Raw genomic sequence first — 20,985 nt, 5'->3', positions numbered from 1 at the left:
TTTCTTATTGACTTGCTGTAAAATAAAGAAATAAACATTCACGCTTTTGTAAAATCAGTCATTTGAGAAGACAGAAATAAATCTTGCATAAATTCTTATACTCATGTGGGTAACTGGATCAAAATCCATTTAATTTTTTGTTTTGTAGCGTAACATTTTTTTGTGGGGGAATGACTTCAACCTGAAAGAGAGCAGGTTTAGATTAAATATAGAAAAAAATTCTTTTTTGTGTGGGCAGTGATGTAGGGGGATACAATATAAGAAAATATAAGAAAATAAAGGTAGTATAGAAAGTAATCTTACCCCATTAAGAAGTTGCAGCTGGGCCAATTATTAGAGAGTGGGAACAGGCCTGACTTTAACAGGCCACAGCTGCAGCCAATCAGAAGAGTGTTATAAAAGAGTGGATTGGTTGGTTGAGAGGATCTGGAGTCAGTTGGCTGCTACAAGAACAAGGAAGAGTCAGCGCTTACAGGAGTTGCTTATGAGAAACATCAAGGAGGTATGAAACTCTAGCAATATGGAACATTTGCAATGTAATAACAACACAGTGAGGCACAGGTTGCACAGAGAAGTTGTGGGTGCTCCATCCCTGGAAGTGTTCAAGGCTGGATGAAATGTATTTTTAGGCGTGATATGTTGTTTGGGGATTTAGCGGGTGGAAAAGGATACAATAGTTTTCTAATTCTTTGTGAGATAATACAAGTAGTTTCATGTTGTGTTTTGTTGGTTTTATTGGCACTTCTTTTTGATTTATTACTAAAGAACAAAACCCATTTTCTTCATCCACGTTAATAAATATCATACAAAACATGATTTACTGTATTTTGAAAGTTAAGTAAATTGCATTACAAATTCAGGTCCATGCAGCTTAGATAATACATTCATAACGTTAAGAAATAGTCTCTGAGAGTGACATGTATAAAGTAAGGTTGCATTTAACAATGATTTCCTGATGTCTGCAATGAGACTTGAAGTCTCCTGCCAGGCCCCTGAGCCTTGTCCCCTGCCACCCTGTGACCAGCCCTGGCATCACCAGTGGAGTTCCAGCCCCACAGAAACCACCAACATGGGTCTCTAATTATTTCAAAGGAGGCAGATTTTCACATGAAGCTAACAGTAATGCTTGATTAGTGGTTTGCATGTTAGGCCAGAATAAGTAATAAAGGTTTTCTAATGCTTTTTTTTTTTTTGTTTTAGCCCAACAGATCTGTATTTCCTGGAGTATTAATGCTCACCATGTTCACGAAGGAATATGACCTATTATCTGACTACTAATATTCCCTGTATTTGCTTTACTTTTGGAAGAGCAATGACATATTTCTCCACTTAGCCAAAGAAAAAATAATAAATAAATAAGAAGCAATTTGATTTGAACAAAGTTCAGGTGATTTTTGACCTATATAATTTAAGTAAGCCCTGAAAAAACTGCCTTTCACTTGTTTTTCTCAGGCTTGTTCCGTACAGCATTGAAGTTAGTCTTTCTTTTGGGAGAAAATAGAAAAATTTGAAGAGACTTATGAATGTTTTGAACATTTGTTTCAAATGTTTTCTTCCTTTTTTAAACCAAGATGCATTCATGACGAGACAGGCATAGTAAGTGTATATTAAAGGTATGTCAGCAGACACCTCTCTTCCTGTAGGTTATTTTTATTAGGCTTGTCTGTATTAAAAGAGGTGTGGGATTAAGAGTTTACTATCTGTTCATAATTACTCTTTTATTGTGGTAAAGTGTATCAAATTCTTGATTTATCAACAGAATGCATTCTGAAATAGAAGTAATGTATGTTAACTCACTGAAAAGTGCAGCTACAGAAGTACAGTTTTTTTCCTCCAAATAATATCTGAACTAATTCCACTGAAGACAACTTTACTAAGTGTCAAGGCAAAACTCAACAAATTAAAATGTTGTAATTGTAGATAATGTGAAATTATTTACATGCTATAAACACGGTAAAAATAAAATCAGAAAGCAGATAGAAAAATCTGTTATAGTATTATAAGTGTATTAAAGTACATGGAACTGAATTTTTGCCTATGCATCATATTATTGATAATACACTAGTTGCAACACAGCAGAACCATGCATCAGAATATTAATGTAGTAGAACCATGGTTCCTCAATGAAAATAAGTACAGAAGTATTCAAGTACTTGTTAAATTAGAATTAAGATGCATGAAGATACATTAAATTACTCTTCGACTTCCGTTGCTCTGTAATTTATGATTACAGTATAAAGCAGTTTGCTTTCTTTTTCACATTTTCAGTGGATGTATGCATCATGCACAATTTCCTGCAGCTGTTCTGTTACTGGATTATTTTGCACATTATGATGGTGCAGGAGAAGGGAAATATGAATTAACCAAGTTATAATAGACTTTAATTTAAAAAATACCAGATGAGGAATCGGGTATATTTTGAGAGAAAAAGTAATGCATTCTACCAAATTTTTCATGTGAAATAGAAGTATTTTGTAAGACTACAAGTTGTGGTTTTTCTCTTGACCATCTAAAATAAAAAGGGTGAAGAATGAAGCAAAATGAAATGAAATTCTCTAGAAAATTAGAGAAAAGGGATTTCTTGTATAACTGAAGCATACCAAACAAAATTAGTTAACTATGTGGAAAATAAAAAAATTATAGCTTGCCAGAATAGAAACTGGAAAGAATGCTCAAAGATAATCCTTTTCAAATGGAGAATTTCAGATTTTTTTTTTTTTTGTCAAAACAAATAAGAATCCTCTATGGAAATATTTTTTTTTTCTGGAAGGTAGATGAGTTTATTAGAGTGCACTCATAATTAGTGAGGAATAACTGAGTCAGAAAAAAATCTATGAAACATAACAATGTGTTTGAAAAAAATAGTTTACTTTTCTGTCAGTTTTAAAGTCAGCTAATGAGTCCAGAGACAATGAAAACTACTTATTTTCAGAAGGGAACAAATAAAACAGTTGAGATATGTTATTTCATTTTTTCCCCTGTGACTACTTACACTTTGGATAAGTAGGAGAAACAACACAAAGAAGATTGCAAAATCTGAGCCAGTGGACTCCAAATAGGTTCCAGGTACAGAATTCAAGTGTCAGATGGTTTCTGGTAATGCTGGGGGTGGGACTGGAGAGCAGGAATTCTCACCAAACTGGGGGCTGGATAGGTTTTAGCCCCAGGTTATGTGCACCTTCTATAATTTTGTTATAATTCAGTGTTTTTGTGAAATGATTTGGGCTTTTTTTTTTTTAAGGAATGTTAGTATGTTGGGTGGGGAGGTTGAGTGCTTGGTTATAAACAAAACATTCAGTTTTCTATTAATATTGTTTTTAAACAGGCCAGTGGATGCAATTTTATCTGAAAAAAAAAATCTTGCCCACAAAACTCTGGGAGCTCTGATTACAAAACAAACAAGTGATGGTACCCCTGGAATGCTGGAAGACCTTCCCCAGGGCTGGCAGCAACATGCCAGCAGAGCTGACTCAGCCCTTTCCCCTCCTGCTCATGTTTTCACACTGTGAGGAAGAGCACGGCCACGACAGCTCTGGGGCTGTGGCAGGGCATGGGGGAGCCTTGCAAATGTGAATCTGGGCACACCAAAGAGGCACCTCTGCTCCCAACAGGGACTGCCTGCAGCCTGAAAACTGTGCTTTGATTGATGGTTTGGGCTTAAGCTGGCATGCTGCAAGGAACAGTAAGAGTATTTCTAGCACTAAGATTATTTCACTGAGTATTTCAAAGTATTTCCTCTGGGTACCCTTCATACTGCAGCAGCAATGTAAAAATATGCAGTATGAATTATAAAGTAACAGTATGAATTGATATGGTCAGCCACTCTGGCTGACTTTCTGCCCTTAGAGGAGGTCAGAGACTCATGACTAAACCAACAGGCATCCCAAAGGACTAGCAGAAAAACATGACTGGCAACAACTCTCAGACCTTTATCTGAAGACATTTTTTTCTTAGTTTCTACATGCTGCATTGGATTTATTGTCGTTCACAATACCTTTCTCACCTGGATCTTTCCTGGATCACTTGCCTGCAGCAAGTGCTCAGCCCAGTTCTTCATCCAGCAATGTTTCACATTGGCACCTTGCAAGGAGCCCCAGCATCAGCTGGCTTGTGTAGGTTTGCTGAAGAAATCTGTCCACACTTTTGCTCGGCTGCCACTTTCCATCCCCCAGACCTGGCAACCCTCCTGCACTTTATCTCTAGCCAGGATGTGATCTCTGCAGATGCCAAGACATATTTGTATCTCTTGTGCAAGACTGCGGTGCCTTTTAGATGTTTCCTACCCCTTTTGAGTATTTTTCTGGAGCTGCTCGGGCAGGGACAGTCCGTCCATGTTTGTGCGGGCGGGAGAAAGGGCTGCAAGGTTTCGATCAGCTTAAAGGATACTATGAAATAGCGGGGCTGTGTCAGGCATACGGCCACAAGGGGACAGATATGCACTGCGGGATCCGCGGGGGAGGTGGAGCTGCGAGAAGGAGAAATAACACGAGGGTGAAATGGTGGCAGCAGACAAGCCAGGACAGGTGCAGATTCTTGTGAAGCAGACTGCGATGATTTTTATAGCAGAAGTACCATGGACATCAGTGTAGATGGATGGAATCCTGCAGATTATGGAGTAAAAGTCCCTAAGAGCTTTCCCTAGAGATCAGTCCAAACAAGGTTGTGCAGAAAAGTGCTAGGCTAGTCCTGAGATTATCACAGTAATATTGATGCTTACTATTTTTGATATTGTTTGGTGTTAGAGACATTTAGAATTATACTTCCATGGTATTACTCCAGCATATGACACCATATGTAGTCCTGGCTGCCTTTGAAAACATGGACTGGGAACAGTGGAACAGAGGACAACAGAACTGGGGTGTGTCCAGCAGGAGTGGAGATGTAGTGTGACTCACATAGAACCCAGGGATCCAGATCTCAGCATGTATTGATGACATTTAGCTGCCTGAGGGGTTGTGGAAGGAGCTGGGAACACAGGGTGTCTGAGATGTACCTCACAAAGTCATGGACCTAAAATGTATTGATTGATCCAAGTGGATAAAAATATGCCTGAAGACATTTTTCTGTATTTACAACTATTCATTTCAACAGCTCAAGACAGGAGGCTGTGGAGAGTGTAGGAATCAAAAAGAATAAATATTTGAAAAAGCAACCAGTAAACAGACAGGGATTTAGACTAATGACCTAAACAGAAAATAATGTCATGGGTTCAGAGCTGCACAGACTAATCCTCTGGTGATAAATCTTAACTGCTAGGCTTTATAAACTTCTCCTGACTTGTGGATGAACTTCAGGATAGAAACAAGAGGAGCTAGTTGCCGTTGGAAATCTGCTGGTGATGTAGAGGGGAAAAAAGGAAGCTGGAATGGGAGGAAAGACTGGCTAAGTGCCTGAAGACTGCTGCCCAGCTGGTTTTCGAATTAAGACAGGTAAGCTTCCTTTCACAGTCTCATGAAGCTCTACAAATGACAATGTCTGCACCAGCAAGTGATAGAGATCCAGAATCCCCCCAGTTAGGATAACAGTTTTTCATAACAGCTCTTTTATTCTTAAGTGGTGAGTGTTCAAATACTTTGTGGCTCTTTATAGCGACTTCCTGGCCTAGTCAAAGAAGAGGCTGTATTTCTCAAAAAATGTTCTCTCTGTGGTTTTCCTAAGAAATTCTTGACTGGGCTGGTTTGGAAGTTCAGTTTTCACATGTATCTGTAGAAGCAGTATCATTGCCTGTAATGCAATATGATGCTTTGCTTTTATTTACTGGAGGACAGAAGTCTTCCTTGCCCGATGGTACAATTTATTTATTTGGAAATTCAAACCAAGATGATTCAGCCCTTCCTAAGAACAAGACTAATGGAAAACCTATAATTTCCCTATATCTATAAACAAAAATGTGGCAATTTGGAGCAATTCAGGCCAGAGTCAAAACTAATTTTCTTTGTAGCAAGTGTTCCTGGCTTACTTTGGAGCAGAGCAAAGGTTGACACACCTTACTTCTCCCAGTGCTTTTTTTCATTAAAAATAAACAGGAGTGGAAGGAGGGGACTATCTCCAAGCCAGAAGGAAAATGAACAGACTCAGGAAGGAGCTAGTTATGGCAGGTTTCACAGGGAAGGGAGGAGAAGAGAGAGGAAGTTCAATGGGAAAGGGGAAAGACACAGTAAAGGTATGCTGTAAGATTAAAAAAAAAAAGGAGAGAGTGTGAGTAGCTGAGTAGGGATTTGGGAACAAGTGTTTGGGAAGCAAGCAGCAGGCAATGGTGAGGATGGGAGCACTTCACAACTTCCTGGTCATAGACCAGGATGAAGGACAGGGGAGAAGCCAAGGGCAGGAGGCTGAGGCTATCTGTTGGGTGCTGTAACAGGAAAGCCAGGAGCAGCATGACAAATCAGCATTCTCATCTCCAAATAAAGTGGGAAGAATGGGAGGAAGCAAGGTAATGTAGGATGGAATCAACTGTACAAAATGTTCCCAGCATTTCATGCCAGCAGGAGATGGGACATCTCAGCAGACCCATAATGAAGTGAAGTAACTTGTTGAAAAATGCAATAAAGTGCAAGGCAGAAGGATCACTGTATCCTCTCATTCTGTCCTTGTGCCGAGCTGCACATCTGTGTTGCAGCTGGACCTGATACTTCCCTGCTTTTCCTGGGCTCATTTCTCAGCTGCATTTCCTGACAAAGTATGGATCTTCCTGCAGTACACTAATCCCTCCAATTTAAGAGTTGCTAAAGGAAAAAGCATTTCAGCTCAGTTGCAAATTGAATGCCATCACTTAAACTCCAGGCTGTTTGATGGACCATATAGAAAGTGGGTTGGAATCATGCAGGAATCACATTTAGTGGTTTTAAGATTGATTTCACACTCTCTTGTAAAATATCTGAATATCATTGCCACAAATAGTTCTAAATAATCATAAATATAGGGTGCTTTTTGGCATTAGTAGGTTAAGAGAAATTAGAAATAAAAACAGGAAGTGACAGCAAAGAGAAAACACCCCTGTGTGGGATTTTTCTGGAGCAACCTGTTATAACTTACACTAGGGGACTTTGAAATTATAATTAAGAGTAGTCAAAATATAAGAATCCCAGATCTAATTCCCACAGAATATATTTGGGTTTGCCTCTCCTGGAAGCTTACAGTAATTTTCCAGATGGGTGGGCATGTTGGATTTAGTTCCACATGATAAACAACAGGAGATGTAAAAAAAATTTGCAAAACTTTCAGCTTCAATTTAAAGAAAAGGATACCTCTTTCACACCAAAATATGTCTATAAAAAAAAAGGACTAGTTGTAAAAGCCCCAAAGTATCAGCCAGCAGGAGCCAAGTGCTGTGAGGGAGTGAGAATGATTTTTCTCAGGGATCAGGAAGAGGGGTGCAATGAGGGAATGGGACCAGCTTGCAAACTGGTATAGAAGAATTACCCAAATTACTGAAGTCTCCATGTAGTTATCAGGTATGTTCCTTATACACATCCAGACACATGATAGTCTTTGTTTTCTAGTATGTAACAACTCCCAGTCCTGAGTCTGTGGTGTGCATTCATCAAGTAAGATAAAGTGATGTTGGCCATATTGATATTTGCCATTGCCTCAGTTATAGGCAGTTCACATGTAAGGTCAATTACATGGTGTTTGATTACTCTTGAAATCCAGCTAAAATGCCTGCCTGAAACAAATGGCTTTTTTTTCTGGGTATTGTGGTGCCTTGTAGTGCTTCATCCCTCCACTGAAGGCAATTCATTTAGTAAGTGTCAATTCCTGTTTCTGTAGTAGTACAGCAATGGCAACAGCTTGCAAAAAAAGAGCACATGGGTAGGTCAGTAACACACAGGCAGAAAAGGAGGGGCTTATTTGCTGAAATAAGGCTGGAAAAATTCGACAAACTCATAGCAGTACCTGTGATCAAGGTTTGACAGGACTATCAGTGGGACAATCATATGTGCACAAGTCTGGAGAGAATCTGATCACTCCTGTTACAGGAAAGTGACTGGAACAGATGGATTTCAGGGGGATTTTTGTCCATCCAGAAGTACATAGTTATGTATCAGTGATCTGTCCAAGGTTGGTAATATTTTCAACAACCTAAATAGCTATAGCAGTATTTTGCCATCCTGTTTCTATCCTCATCTTTGCAGTTAGAAGCTATAATTAAATATTTATTTATATTGTTTTTAAAGCTGTATCCATAACAGAGTAACACTATTGCTTTTAAAAGAGCCACAAAAAAGGCTGACAATTTAAAATTTAAGGAAATTATATTCTATGAAAAGGTTAAATACTTTGGCTACTGTGGAATTTCTTATTTAGCTGCTTCTAAATGTCCTTTGCTCTTCTCAGAAGCCTAGGTAGTCCAAATTAGGTGGTTTTAAAAAACTTGAAATTTTCAAGAGCAGTTTTTCTAACGAATCACATTATATGTGTAGTTGTATGTTTTAGTCTGTTACTAAATACTAGTAGGAAACTAAAATGGCTACTTACTGCAGATGTTGTATTTTACTGGTTTAGTGTGAAGCATTACAGTGAAGCATTATGGTGAAGCAGGGAAACATATTATGAAGGTCAGAAATAACAAAGAAGGGTGAATGCCAGTGCATAATATAATTTAGGAGTTGCCTTTGTAGGAAAAAGACTGAGAACTCTTATCTGATTTGTTTTCAGAGATGTGATGCACTCATTTCCAGCAATTTGCAACTAAAACACCCCAGCTGACAGGTAAAAGTTAGCATAGTGCTTTTTTTTTGTGAAGCAGCCAGAAATTGTCAGTGACAGAATGCAAGTTCAGAAAAACTGATGGGAAAATATTGACTGTGTAAACATGGAATGGACCTAAAGAATTGGGAGGCAAAATGTCACCAGTGCTGTTGCTGCCATGCAGTGGGACGTGCAGCCTGCTGCTGAACAGTCTTGTGTCAGTACCCATGAGGATGCTCTGTCAGGGCTTCAAAGGGTTGATGAACTAATTCAACCAGTTGGTCACTATCACAGAGCTAAAGAATCAACCTATTTCACATGACAGATCAAGTAGCTGCCTTTTCCAGTGTGATTTGGTTTAGGTCAGCTGTCAGATGCAAAGAAGCGAGTCCAGCATTGTTACCCAGCAGTTGCTGCCTGCTCAGTGCAAGAGCCTCTGGAAAGCAACGGCCTGAAGAGCTGAACACATCCAATCCCAAGAGGATCAGAATTTGCCCTGTTAAAGCCTGGTGAGTTTGACCTGTTAAGAACATTATACTATGTTAGGTATCAATGTAGGCATCAAAAGAGTCCTGTTGTGGAATCTTCCTCCTTATGCTAAGAAAATGTGGCTGTTTATAAGAACAGCCGAGTTATTAATGGAGTAGAAATTTTCTTTGAGTACTCTGCAAGCTTTAGTCCCTGTTGGAAGCAACTAGTTCTATTTATAGCTTTAGTACAAAATTTCTGAACACAGTTATTGATTCAAATTTTCTTTCATTTTATTGCTAGTGATTTAGCTAAATAGCAAGATAAAGGTACTTGAGCCAAACAACAACACAACAACAGAGGACTACAGAACTGAAATAGGGCTTGATATTCTATTGACCAATTAACATTTTTATTCTGGGGCAAAGAAATACACATTTGCCTTTAACAGAATGACCGACCAAATTGCTGTCAGTCAGCCAATCTGATAAAGGTCAACTACTGAAAACCCAGTCTGTCAGTACACAAACTAAGTGACCTAGGCAGTCAGAAGTTCATTTGCTGTTTTGAAAGAAAAGTACACTATTTTCATAGGTGCATCTGTTCTGCATCAACTACAAAACCTTTAATGAAATTTTATGTTGGAAATTATACTATGAACTTTCTTAATTATACTCCTTGCTCACTGGGGCTTCTTTGGATATCTTGACAACACAAGCTTAGTTTAAATAAAATGATATATTTTAAGCCCTTCAAAATGTTGTTTACTTTTATTTTAGTCAAGCAACTCTTCCCAAGAGTTAAACTGGCTGAATTAAACTGGCAGGAGTGGAAAAGAGGAATACGGCCACTATTCCTAAGATAGACAATTATTTTGTGTAGTGATTCACATTTTAGATTGTAGAATAAAACTTTTAACTGTTGCTTACCTATTTTCAAATTACCTAACTATGAAAATATTTTAAGCAGGTTTTACTCTCTGTAGAGTGCTGGCCTAGCAAACCTGGCTGTGGGACCTGGCAGTGGAGCCAGGTCTCCTGGACTGATGCTCTCGCATGGCTGATGCTCACCAAAGGAAAGGGCCAGGACTGGGCACCCCAGAAACTTGTAGAGTAACTTTCCTATGCAAAGAAGTTTGCACAGGAAGTTTATCAGTTACTACAAAGAAATTCCCTTATGTTCTTGGTTAGGAGTTGATTTATTTATTGCAGTCTTGTTTATATCCCTCCTAAGAAAAGAATTAAAAAAGATGTCATCCTCTAAATGTGGCTGCCTGCACAACCATCGGCTGGACACATGTTTAATTTTGGAGTCAGCCTGAATAGTTGCATCACTACACTGATCTAAATCTCTCCCTGCCATGTCTGCCCAGAGGGAGCATTTTGAGTGTTGCAGCATTCCTCATGCCAGGCAACAAATAGCATTTCAATGTGTAGGTACCTTTTGGTTTTGTAGAAATTTCAGAAACTCACATCTGCCAGTAAAACTATCATGCAAATTAGATGTTCTCTCTTAATACATAAATGATGTACTTGGTATTTAACATCCCTTTTTCTTTTCAAAGGTACCACACATGTACATTTTTTATTTGAAAGAGGGAAGCTGCTCCCCTTGCTAAGCTGTGGGTGTCTTAGACACTTATCTCCTTTGTCCTCTCACTTGCCCCAGTTCTGGTGTCTGTTATCTGCAGTAGCTTCTTTCATAAGGGTGATGGTTTTTACATCCGTGTTCTACCTTTCAAAAAAAAGAAAGCTTAAAGGAATTAAGATTTACTCTGACTTGTATGTAGGATATAATAATTTCCTTATAGAGATGGGAATAGCTTGTTACAGAATAAATTACATAAATGCTGTGTGAAAGCACTGCACAAAAATCCTCAATCATAATGCTGAATATATCTGCTTACATGAATCCAGTAAATAAGTGATTACTGAAAATGGCTGCTAATTCTTCTGTTGCTCAGATGGTGCCAGTTTCAGAAGCTAGAAAATACAAATTTATTGTTGTTTGTTCAATCCCTGTGTTATTGTGTATTTCTGTTCCCTTATTAAGCTGGAGACGAGCAGAACTATTTCTGGTTTATGTCCTTGTTCGAGCAGAATCATCTCTAGTGTCAGCACTACCATAGAGAAGAAATTGATACCCATAGGTTGTCACATAAGCAAGAGGGCATTCCCCCCCCAGTTTATGCAGTGCCACTGTGCTGTGAGTGCATAGAGGAATATGCAAGCACATATTAGCAGTACTTGTGGACATTTGTGGGGCACTGAGACGTGTGTGTGTGAAGCAACAGGCTTACTAAGGAGATGCTGACTTCTCTAAAGTGGTTTGAAATGAATCAGGGTGGCAGTATTTGGGAGCCTGATGCCTCGAGTTTTAGCTATCACATCAACCTCTTTCTTCCAATGTGCCTGGAGCATGCTTGTCTGGCAGCTTGCTCTCCCCCAGCTTTCCACTGTCTGACAGACCTCTGGGGGTTTGTGCCATCATTCTTACTTTCCCCCATCATTCTATCTTTCTCCTTAGTGTCACCACAAGGATGTGGGTAGAGAAGTTGAATGATGGCACCCTGATTCCTGTCCCACGAGGACTCACCCCAAGTGGTTGTGAAGGAAGGGCTTGTTCACCAGGATCCCTCTAGAAGTTGATCCCTCTGACTAACACATCTTTCCAATTGCAAGTGTATTTCCCTCACCAATCCCAGAGGTTCAGGAACACACAGCCTCTCTAAAAAATCCCGAAGTGAGAAAGGAAAACCAGCAACGGCACAGAAGCTCTTAATGATGCGGTTTTTTAGCCTGATTTCTGATTTCCTCCTGAGCAAGAATGCTTAAGAGTGATGATGGTTGCTGCACTAAACTACACATTTTCAGTCATAAGCTTGGAGTGGTGAGCCTAGCCTAAACTCTTCAAGAAAGAGTTAAAAAAAGAGGAAGGTGCACTTAAGCTTTTCTTCCTCAGCGCCTTCTGAACTTACCTTGCATTGAGCAGATATCAGACACCATCCTGATGAGATGGAATAGCTTTTTCTTGCTCTTTGTTTTTCACAGAACTAAATCTATTTTTTTTTAAGTTTTCGAAAAGGAGGGATAAACCACAGTAAGGAATTAAACGTATCACTTGAACAACTTTGTAAAAGGGACACACATTTGGCCCAACAGTAATGTCTTGGTAACACAAAAGTTTATCAAAATGTAAATGCAATAGAAATGTTTCTATTAAATCTATAAAAAATAGTAATTGTAGAGCAATTATTGTTGCACTTTAAGGAATTTGTCCTCCACAGCAGTTTTTCCTTGAAACTGTGGAAAGTGTAATACATCAGTTTTTATGAATTGATTTGATTGTTGACATTTGTATCATCTACATCAAGAGAAGCAAAATTAAGCTAACAGACAGCAGAGAAGCCAGAAGAAAATTAGATTTTAAAAGTCTATCTGATTCTCATTTACACTTTGCAACACAGGTGTTGAAGTCTATTTCTTAACCAGTATATATTAAAATCAAACTGTGCTCCTTTAAATTGCTTAAATAAGATTTGTGGTCCTTTCTGCTTCGCAGACCTTTCTTTGAAGCAAACTCAAATGTCTTCGGGAAACAGGAGACTTCAGAAATGGAAACACCATATGACAGTGGGGAAGGGCCATTCTGGCTGAGGAGAGCTCATCTTTTCCAGGGTCACTTTGCAGAAACCCCATATTTCTTAGCGTTGGGATGAAAAGCAGCAACAATAAAACATGTGTTTTCAAGGGGGAAAGAAATCGTGCGAAACCGTCTCAGTCCACCTCTGCCAGCCACTTTGTTTCCTTTCTATGTATGGTTAGCTCTCAATTATATCTTTGTTTAATTCAAATTACTAAAATAACCCCTTGTTTGAAACTGTTTCTACATATAAAGATTTATAGTCCTGGGAATAAAAATCATCATCTGGATTTCATTAAGATTTTCCTGGCAAGTAATTAATGCTGAAAGCATGTTTTGATCAAGCATGTCCACTAGCAGCAATGGTAAGTGAGTTAAAAGCAGCTAGCATTATAGAAATAGGTCTACTTGGGCACTGAAAGTTTTTGCTAGTTTTCCCAGCCCTCAGCAAATGGTGGTGCTAGTACCTTATTTTTCATTCCCTGTGTTTCCTCATTTCATGGTCATATCAGCCTCTTGGTGACTGCCAATGAGCGGATCTCATCATAGCTGAAAATTCAGGAACATGTGCAAAGAAGCCACCCAAATGGACAAGAAATTTGAATATTCTCTCTCCTGGCTTTTTCCTTTAGAATGAGAAGACTGCAGGTATGAATCTGTCAAAGTAGGTAATTAATTTTTTGTTTGTTTGTTTCAGTTTTGATTTATATCTGTTGTGACTTAATTGTATGTCTCTATTTACATGTACAGTAAGTCAATGTAGGTTTTTCTGTGTTATACCTGTTGTGCATTTTTGTGTTCTAGACTATGAGAGCAGCACTCTGTCTCAGCCTGCTTTTGGGAGAATTTGTTTTTGGAGCAATAGTCAGTAAGATGTGGGATGCCCTTTTCCCAAAGCAGAAATGACAGCTTATCTACTGTACTCCAAGTAAAAAACATAGTATACAGCTCCCTGTGAAGTTCCACGTTGCAGAAATGCAGAAATGCCCACTGGCACCAAAGCAGTGGTTTACACTGTGCACCGGGCTGGGGAGGTACCTGTGAGATAACCTTACCCTTGGTAATGCATAATAACTCTTTGTCTGTATGCAGTGGGGTTATTGACTATATGGGAAACGATCAGCTACAGGTGTACCTTTGGAGAAATTGCCAGAAAGTACTGATAACTTGGAACATATAGTGTAGCAGCAAGTGTACAACTCCTGTTCGTTTCACCCATGGAAAATGACAAGCTGGAAAAGCCGTTATGAGTTGTTTTGAGAGGTCCGTGTTTTATCATCAGCTTGAAATTGTGCTTCTGGCTGTTAGTCGCTGGGCTGCCAAAATTCAAGTGGCTTCAAGTGTGAGAGCTACTGGACCTGCAGGGCAATAACGGGAAGGAGGTTATTTTATGGCTGAACTCCCTGCATGTGTTGTGTGCTTCCCTCTGATAAGGTGGCTGTATCAGCCCCACCTATTAAAGTTGTCTGACACTTCCCATTACAGACTTTGTTTTCAGATGATTATAATGTAGCCAAACTATAACTGTCTGAGTTGAAATCTGACTTCTTGTACTGGCGTGCTGAAGTGCTTCATGTGAAAATTAATCAAAAAAAGTTCCCCAGGTTTGGGGTTTCTTTTAATAAGAAACCCTAGAGAAATTGTTTTGCACAGTGAAGATAATCTCCTCTTCGTGGAACTCTAAATGTAGTTGTGTGATCTTCAACCTGCAGGTCATGATTTCATGATCTCATTAGTGTGAGGAGAGTCAGTGTAGGCTTTGTATTAATGTAGAAAATGTGGACCCTAATGGATTTTTTCACGTATACTGTGTGGGCTGTCAAAGGTATTTTCAATGTTCGAGCCTATTTGGCTCTCCTTTCTTGCCTGAGTGCATCTGTTTTCTGAGTGGAGACTTGACACTTGGAAGAGAAGTGGCTATTGGCTAAGGGACAGCTTTTATCTCTGTGAAATCAGACCAAATCTGGCAAAGCTGTAAACTGCTTAAAGAACACGTAATTCCAATATGCTCGTGTTTGCTGGATGTTTCCAGCCTTATTCCCTATAGTTTATCTCTGTGTGCCCAGGCTGGGACAGTTCAGGCTGAGCAGATGTCTGCTGTAACTGAAGTTCTCAAACTGTTGCTGGCTATGCTGGCCCTGGACATCATCACAAAGATCAGGGGTTCTTTCTCTTCATTGCCAATGCTTTATAAAATTATAATATAAAATTATAAAATTCAAAGTAATAACAGAGGAGACCTTAGTCCAGGGACCAAGCAAGAGACTAGGACAAGGGATCTGGCTGTAGAAGGCCACAGAACACAGAGACTGGTGGCCTATGGGGTAGTGAAAACAGTGTTTGGGTTACTCTGCTGGGTAAAAACAACAAGGATATAGTGGTCTGGTTCAACTGGGCAAAGAGATTAGGGCAAAAAATGAGGAAGGGAGTTGAGGTATAGCCAGAGGTGACTTTACCAGCCTTGAACAGAAGAAATGGGGCTGGTGGGGCATATAGTCAATGCAGGTGTTTCCTGCAGGAGGGACTGGGATAGTGAAAAAAAGTTCCACTGTAATGTCTATGAGAGATGAACTTCAGTCAGAAGGCTAAGCAGTAAACACTAAAATCAGCTATGAAAGATAAAATGGGAAGACTTAGGTGTGAGAAGGCACCAGTCTAAGAAAGGAAAAAATAAGAGAAGGGACAGAAGATGGTTTTGTGGGTTTTATGGTTCCAGTCATTCACATGAATCGAGGGATCAGAACAATGTACATAACTGAAAGAATGTTACTTTGTTTTTCAGACCAAAAAACTGTACACAACACCTATTCTAAGTGCTTTTGCAGTTCTGCAGTGCCAAAACTCAGAATGAGTGGATTCTAGAGATAAAATATCCCATCCAAGCTTAATTTTGTCCTCGCTTATTTACATCCAGAAAATGTTTCTCTTTGCTTAACACATGCACAAAATAGGGGGATGGAATAGTCTGTGAGAGTTCACGTCACAGTTATTTTAATAGCAAAGGATTTTGATAAATGTATTACACTAGCTGGCACAATGTCCCCCTGAGCTAAACAGTATGTGATATTTTAGAACAGATTATGAAATAAATAATTTTTGAACCTGAGCTATTCTGTTGGAACCAAAAGGAAAATGAAACCTATGTTAAAGTGTATGCAGCAAAGTGGCAATGGAAATCTACAAATAGAAGCAATAACAATAACTGGGCTAAGATTTGATGCTCCTTTACTTTGAATGCCCAAGTTTACAACTCTGTTCTTCTAATTCTTGGAGGAAATTACTTGGTTTCTTCCACAAGACAGTCCAAAAATATTTCATGCAGGGCAGGTCATACTGGATCAGGACCCAAGAATGAATACAGGGGTCACTAAACTGCCCCTCTAGGCACTACCTGAAGGTGTGTAAAGGCTGTGTATATCTTCCGTGGGAATTTAAATTACTGCCATGAACTCTGATGGGTATTTTTCACCTAAAGATCAGTATTTAATTTAAATTATGTGCATTAAAATATGGTGCTTTTTCTCCACATCACAATATTGGCAGGTGTGCATATAGATTTATTTTACTTTGGAATCTGCTTGGAAAAACGAAGTGTTTTGTGTATCTAACCTTTTGCAAGTTTGTTTCTGTTTGACGATTTTGCCTGCTTAATAAGCAGTAAATGAGTTACCTGACAGAACAAACCCCTCACGTATTCCAATATTCTTTACCAGATGCTGTCAGCTTGTGCCCAGGGAAAGTGAGCACCTAAATTAGGTGCCTGTTAGGAATGGTCTCTGGTTGTCTGCTCAATGGAAAGGGTTTAATTTGATGTTTAGGACCCACCCCTTTTCCCTAGTTATGGCACTAAAATGAGATGTGCACATCAGGAATAAAGTTAGATTGTCAAAATAAAGTTCAGCAGTGTGATGTCTTTGGGTTGTCATCTGTTACTGCCTAGAGTCAGTCTTGTTCACGCTCACCAGGGCAGAGCTGCCATGAGAAGCCTTTAATGATGAGCCTTCCTTTCATCAGGTGCAACAGAGGGCCCACATGCTTCACATCCCAAAATCAGAGCAAATTCTGCCACAGGCAGGTGTGTGATTTTATAATTTACAGAGTGGATGATTGTATTTTTGGCGACTAGACTCAAGCTGGAATTCCCATTAGGTCATGGTAATTGTAATGGTAAGAAGGGAGAGACAACAATGGAAAAATATATTTTAATTTGAACAAAGTTGTGATTATGCCTGTTCCCAAGAACAAATTCTGTTTGCTCTGTGCCGATAGCCCCTAGCTGCACTTAGCAATTTGGAAATTTTGAATCTCAAATAAGAGCTTTGCTTCTGTTATTTTCCCACTTTACATGCCTTAAACAGACAGAACCAGCAAGAAGTGAACAGGCAAGATTTAACTTTTTCAACCAAGTAACATACAAATGAAACCATATGACTACAAACAATAGCTCTTGTGTCCTATTCCTGCTATTTGTAGGTCCATATATTGCTCCTTTGGCTAGCTACCAGAACTCACAAAATGCTTTTAGGCAGCTGTGTCCCATTAAAGCCACATGTTACATTACATCAATAAGGAACCATAGAAGTGCAGAGCTGACAGGGATTTTAGAAGACTGCTTTTTTATCTTCATAGACTGGGAAAGGATCGAGCATGCCACCCTAGAAGATATTAAAAGCCCTCAGAGGAGCAGATTCCAGAACTCTTTAGACTATTTAGGTATTTCTTTTCTCTGACTGTTAGATAACTCTTTGTAATATCCAGCCTTAGTATTTTTGCATTTTTTTTTCTCATGGTGGACACTGTAAGCTGTTGATTAGCATCCTTTTATAGAGCTCTATTACTTATTGTAAGATCACTGTCATATCTGCTCCCAGCCTTCACTTCAGAGAAAAGAAACCCAATTAGCACGGTCTTTTTTTATCTTTTCATCACCTTTTCTGTTTAAATCCTCTAATACTGTTACGTTTCTCTGGATTCTGTTTTGTTTAATTTTTTTCTTGGGAATGGATAAAATTAATTCTTCATCTGAGGACTCATCAGTGACCAATATAGCAATCAATAGCTTCTGTGGATATATGTGATGCATTTGCTGCCTAGTCAAAAATTCTTTCTCTTGTGTTTGTGCATTTGATTATATTCTATAATCTTTCTATAATGTAAAATTAATATAAAACATAGAAATGAATATATGCCCCAAATAGAAGAACACATGGGTCTGAGTATTAAAAGAATAATCTGTTTTTTTAAACAGTACTTTTGTTAACAAAAAATTATGCAATTGCAAGGAGGACTTTGTTAGCAGTGTCTCTTAAGTCACAGATTTCTGAGTTTTGTTCATATACTGATATTAAATGGGGAACAGTTTAAGAGGTTAAGACTCATCACACTAAAAAGAGATGAATTAGGGGGTGTTTGATAGAAATCTTCAAAGTTATGCATGATGTTAACATTTTATAATTTCTTTCAGTACATTAAAGATAACAGAAGCCAGCTTCAAAACAAGAAGAAGATGGGTTTGTTTTTAATGCAACAGTCATGCAGCAAGTAAATGTTAAAGTGTGTTAAGGCTAATTTATATGTGTGGTAGTTTACATATGTTCAAGGACTTGTGAATAAGTTTGCCAAAAAATACTATGTACATGGTTAGTAAATGGATAAATCAGGGTCAGTAAATGGACAAACCAGATCCATTTCACAAAGTACTCTGAGGGTGAATAGCTGGAGCACAATAAAGTACTCAGAAATACCATGGGTACTTGTTCCCTGAGCATCTGCTTCTGTTCAGCTCTGAAGATGTGACACTAGAAGAATTGCCTGGTCTGTGCACCTGTCTGCACCAATGGACCAGTTCCAATGCTATTGTGCTACCAGAAACCAAGGCAGTTTCCTAAGAGTGTTGCCTTTTCACCAGAGTTTGAAAGTTACTTTTTTACCCCCTGAGAGGAGAAATACTATCTCCCTACTTCTGAACATTTTTTCTTTAAGAAGGTATTCATGGGATAATGTGTTTGAGCAATTTATGAGTGGCATAGAATGAAATCAAATATATAAAATACCATTATGATTTAGCAGAACAGGAAAGAAAATGGACTCTCCTTCATTAATTCTGATTCAAGAAGTTACAGAAAGTATACACTAAAAATCAGGAGAAGCTGAAGAGGATAAAACCTAACCATTCTATTCTGTGCAAGCTTTATTCAAACAAAGGACAGCATTTTAGAATTAGGTGTAGCTGTGATATACATATCATACAGGTAAGTTCTAATCTGTTCTTCCAAATTTTCTTTGCAAAGTATGGATACAATGACAAATAAAGGGAAGGGGGGAAGAAGGGCAGGAAAATGAAAGATGCTAATTGAGTAAAAAATTTTTGAAAGACTGAAAACTGAAAAGATATTACTTTAATATTTCCTTCTTTGCTAGTTAAGATCCTTTATAATCTGACAAATGTCTATACCTTTGTGTATAAATTACTTGTTGAAAAGTAAAACAACATTAAGATAAACTCTAAATGAAGGCTGGAAGTTGAAACAAGCTTCTAAAAAAAGCCCTCACAAAATCCAACCCCTTTACCTAACAAATCATGTCTGTCTGGTGCGCCAGTGGAAGACATCAAATCTGCAGTAAGGTCAATGGCACGCAGCATTACCAAAAAGAGACATCTGTGTTTCAGACCTTGGAAAACAGATAGCACTTTAAAGCATTTGTCTGCACTCCTTAAGCTTGTTCATGGGCATGGAGGAGTTGCACACAAACATTCTTTGAAAAAATACAGACAAAGTAATTTTTGTATCAGTGAAAAGTTAGAGAGGGCAGTAAATCGTTCAGAGGATCAGCCTTCTTTTCTGTCTAGCATAAAGGACTAATAGGTTGGGCTTGCCATACAGCACAAGGTAGAATGTTTGGACAGAATTTGTGGAAAAGAGTTTATTTTAAAATTCAGGACAAAAGGCAGAGCTCAGAATGACTATTCTTCAGCAATCAGATAAGAGGAAGATTGATCTTCATTATATGGAGGTTGTGGAAGCTTTCTAATTTAGAAGTTAAGATACAAGAAATAGCAAAGTTGCTCTTCAGACTTCAGTGCAAGTTGTGTTTTAATCCTCTCTGTTTTTTAATCCTCCCAGAATTTTTTGGTTAAGGAGTAATGTAGTGCTTTTGTGAACAAAACAAAAAGTAAACAGATGAAAAGCTACTTCAGATGGCATATTTTCCATAAGTTTCATTGCTTTAAAGTTTTTTTCTTTTTCTTTTTTTTTTTTGGTCTTCTAATGGGGAATTTTCTTTGTCAATATCTTTATGACAAAAATAGTTCCCCCAAATTCATATAATGCCTTCATGTCCCAAAGCCTTTAAGAGAATATTGCCCCATTGTAGAAGTCCACGCAGCATTTTTTCAGTTTGTTGCTACACATTTCAAAAGATCAAATCATTCCCCTCAAAAGCTCACAGCTCATCAGCAGAGCAGCGCTGGAGTTGTAGAGAAGGCAGCTCAGACCATGCAGTGAAAGCGCCTCTTTACTGTCCACCTCTTGATTTAGCAATTCTTGGGCTAGCTAATTTCTGAAAGAGGTCACAGTAGCATGGATTTTCAGCTGGTCCAAAAGATACTCTCCACAAGGTATTCCCCTTATACCTCAGTGGCTGGCCCCTCCTCTTCCCACCCCTCCACGTGCCCAGGCACCCTTTGCAGTGTGCAGCCAGCGCTGACAGCACACACTGTCCCCTCTAGATGTAGTATGGGATCCTGTCCTGGCTTTTGCTTCTCTTCCTTTTTTTCTTTTCCTCCCCTATTGTTTACTACTGGGAACATTGACAGAGTTCATGGTGAGTCAGTGGTAACCATGGGCAAGCTGGCCTGAATTATCTATCAACTAAAGAGGAATGGAAAGTGACTGGAGAATAAAACAGACTTTTTCCAGCAAGAGGTTAGTATGTCAAGAGGTTAGTGCACAGCTCATGGGTCCAAGGAAGAACATCATCATGCAGTGTTCAGTTTACTTAAATTTACTTATGTCCATTGACACAGGGCTTAAAGACTTTTTTAATAGAGTTGGAGGGCATTAATGCAATAAGTAAACAAGCATGCTATCTCTTCTGTCTTGTGGATATTGTCAGACATGTCTTAAAATTTACCTTATTATATTATTATCGAATTCTCTGTTCTCTGCAAATGTTAAATGGTCA

Source organism: Geospiza fortis, unplaced genomic scaffold (genome assembly GCF_000277835.1).
Source record: "Geospiza fortis unplaced genomic scaffold, GeoFor_1.0 scaffold217, whole genome shotgun sequence".
Lineage (NCBI taxonomy): Eukaryota > Metazoa > Chordata > Aves > Passeriformes > Thraupidae > Geospiza > Geospiza fortis.
Note: the sequence above shows the minus strand (reverse complement) of the source record.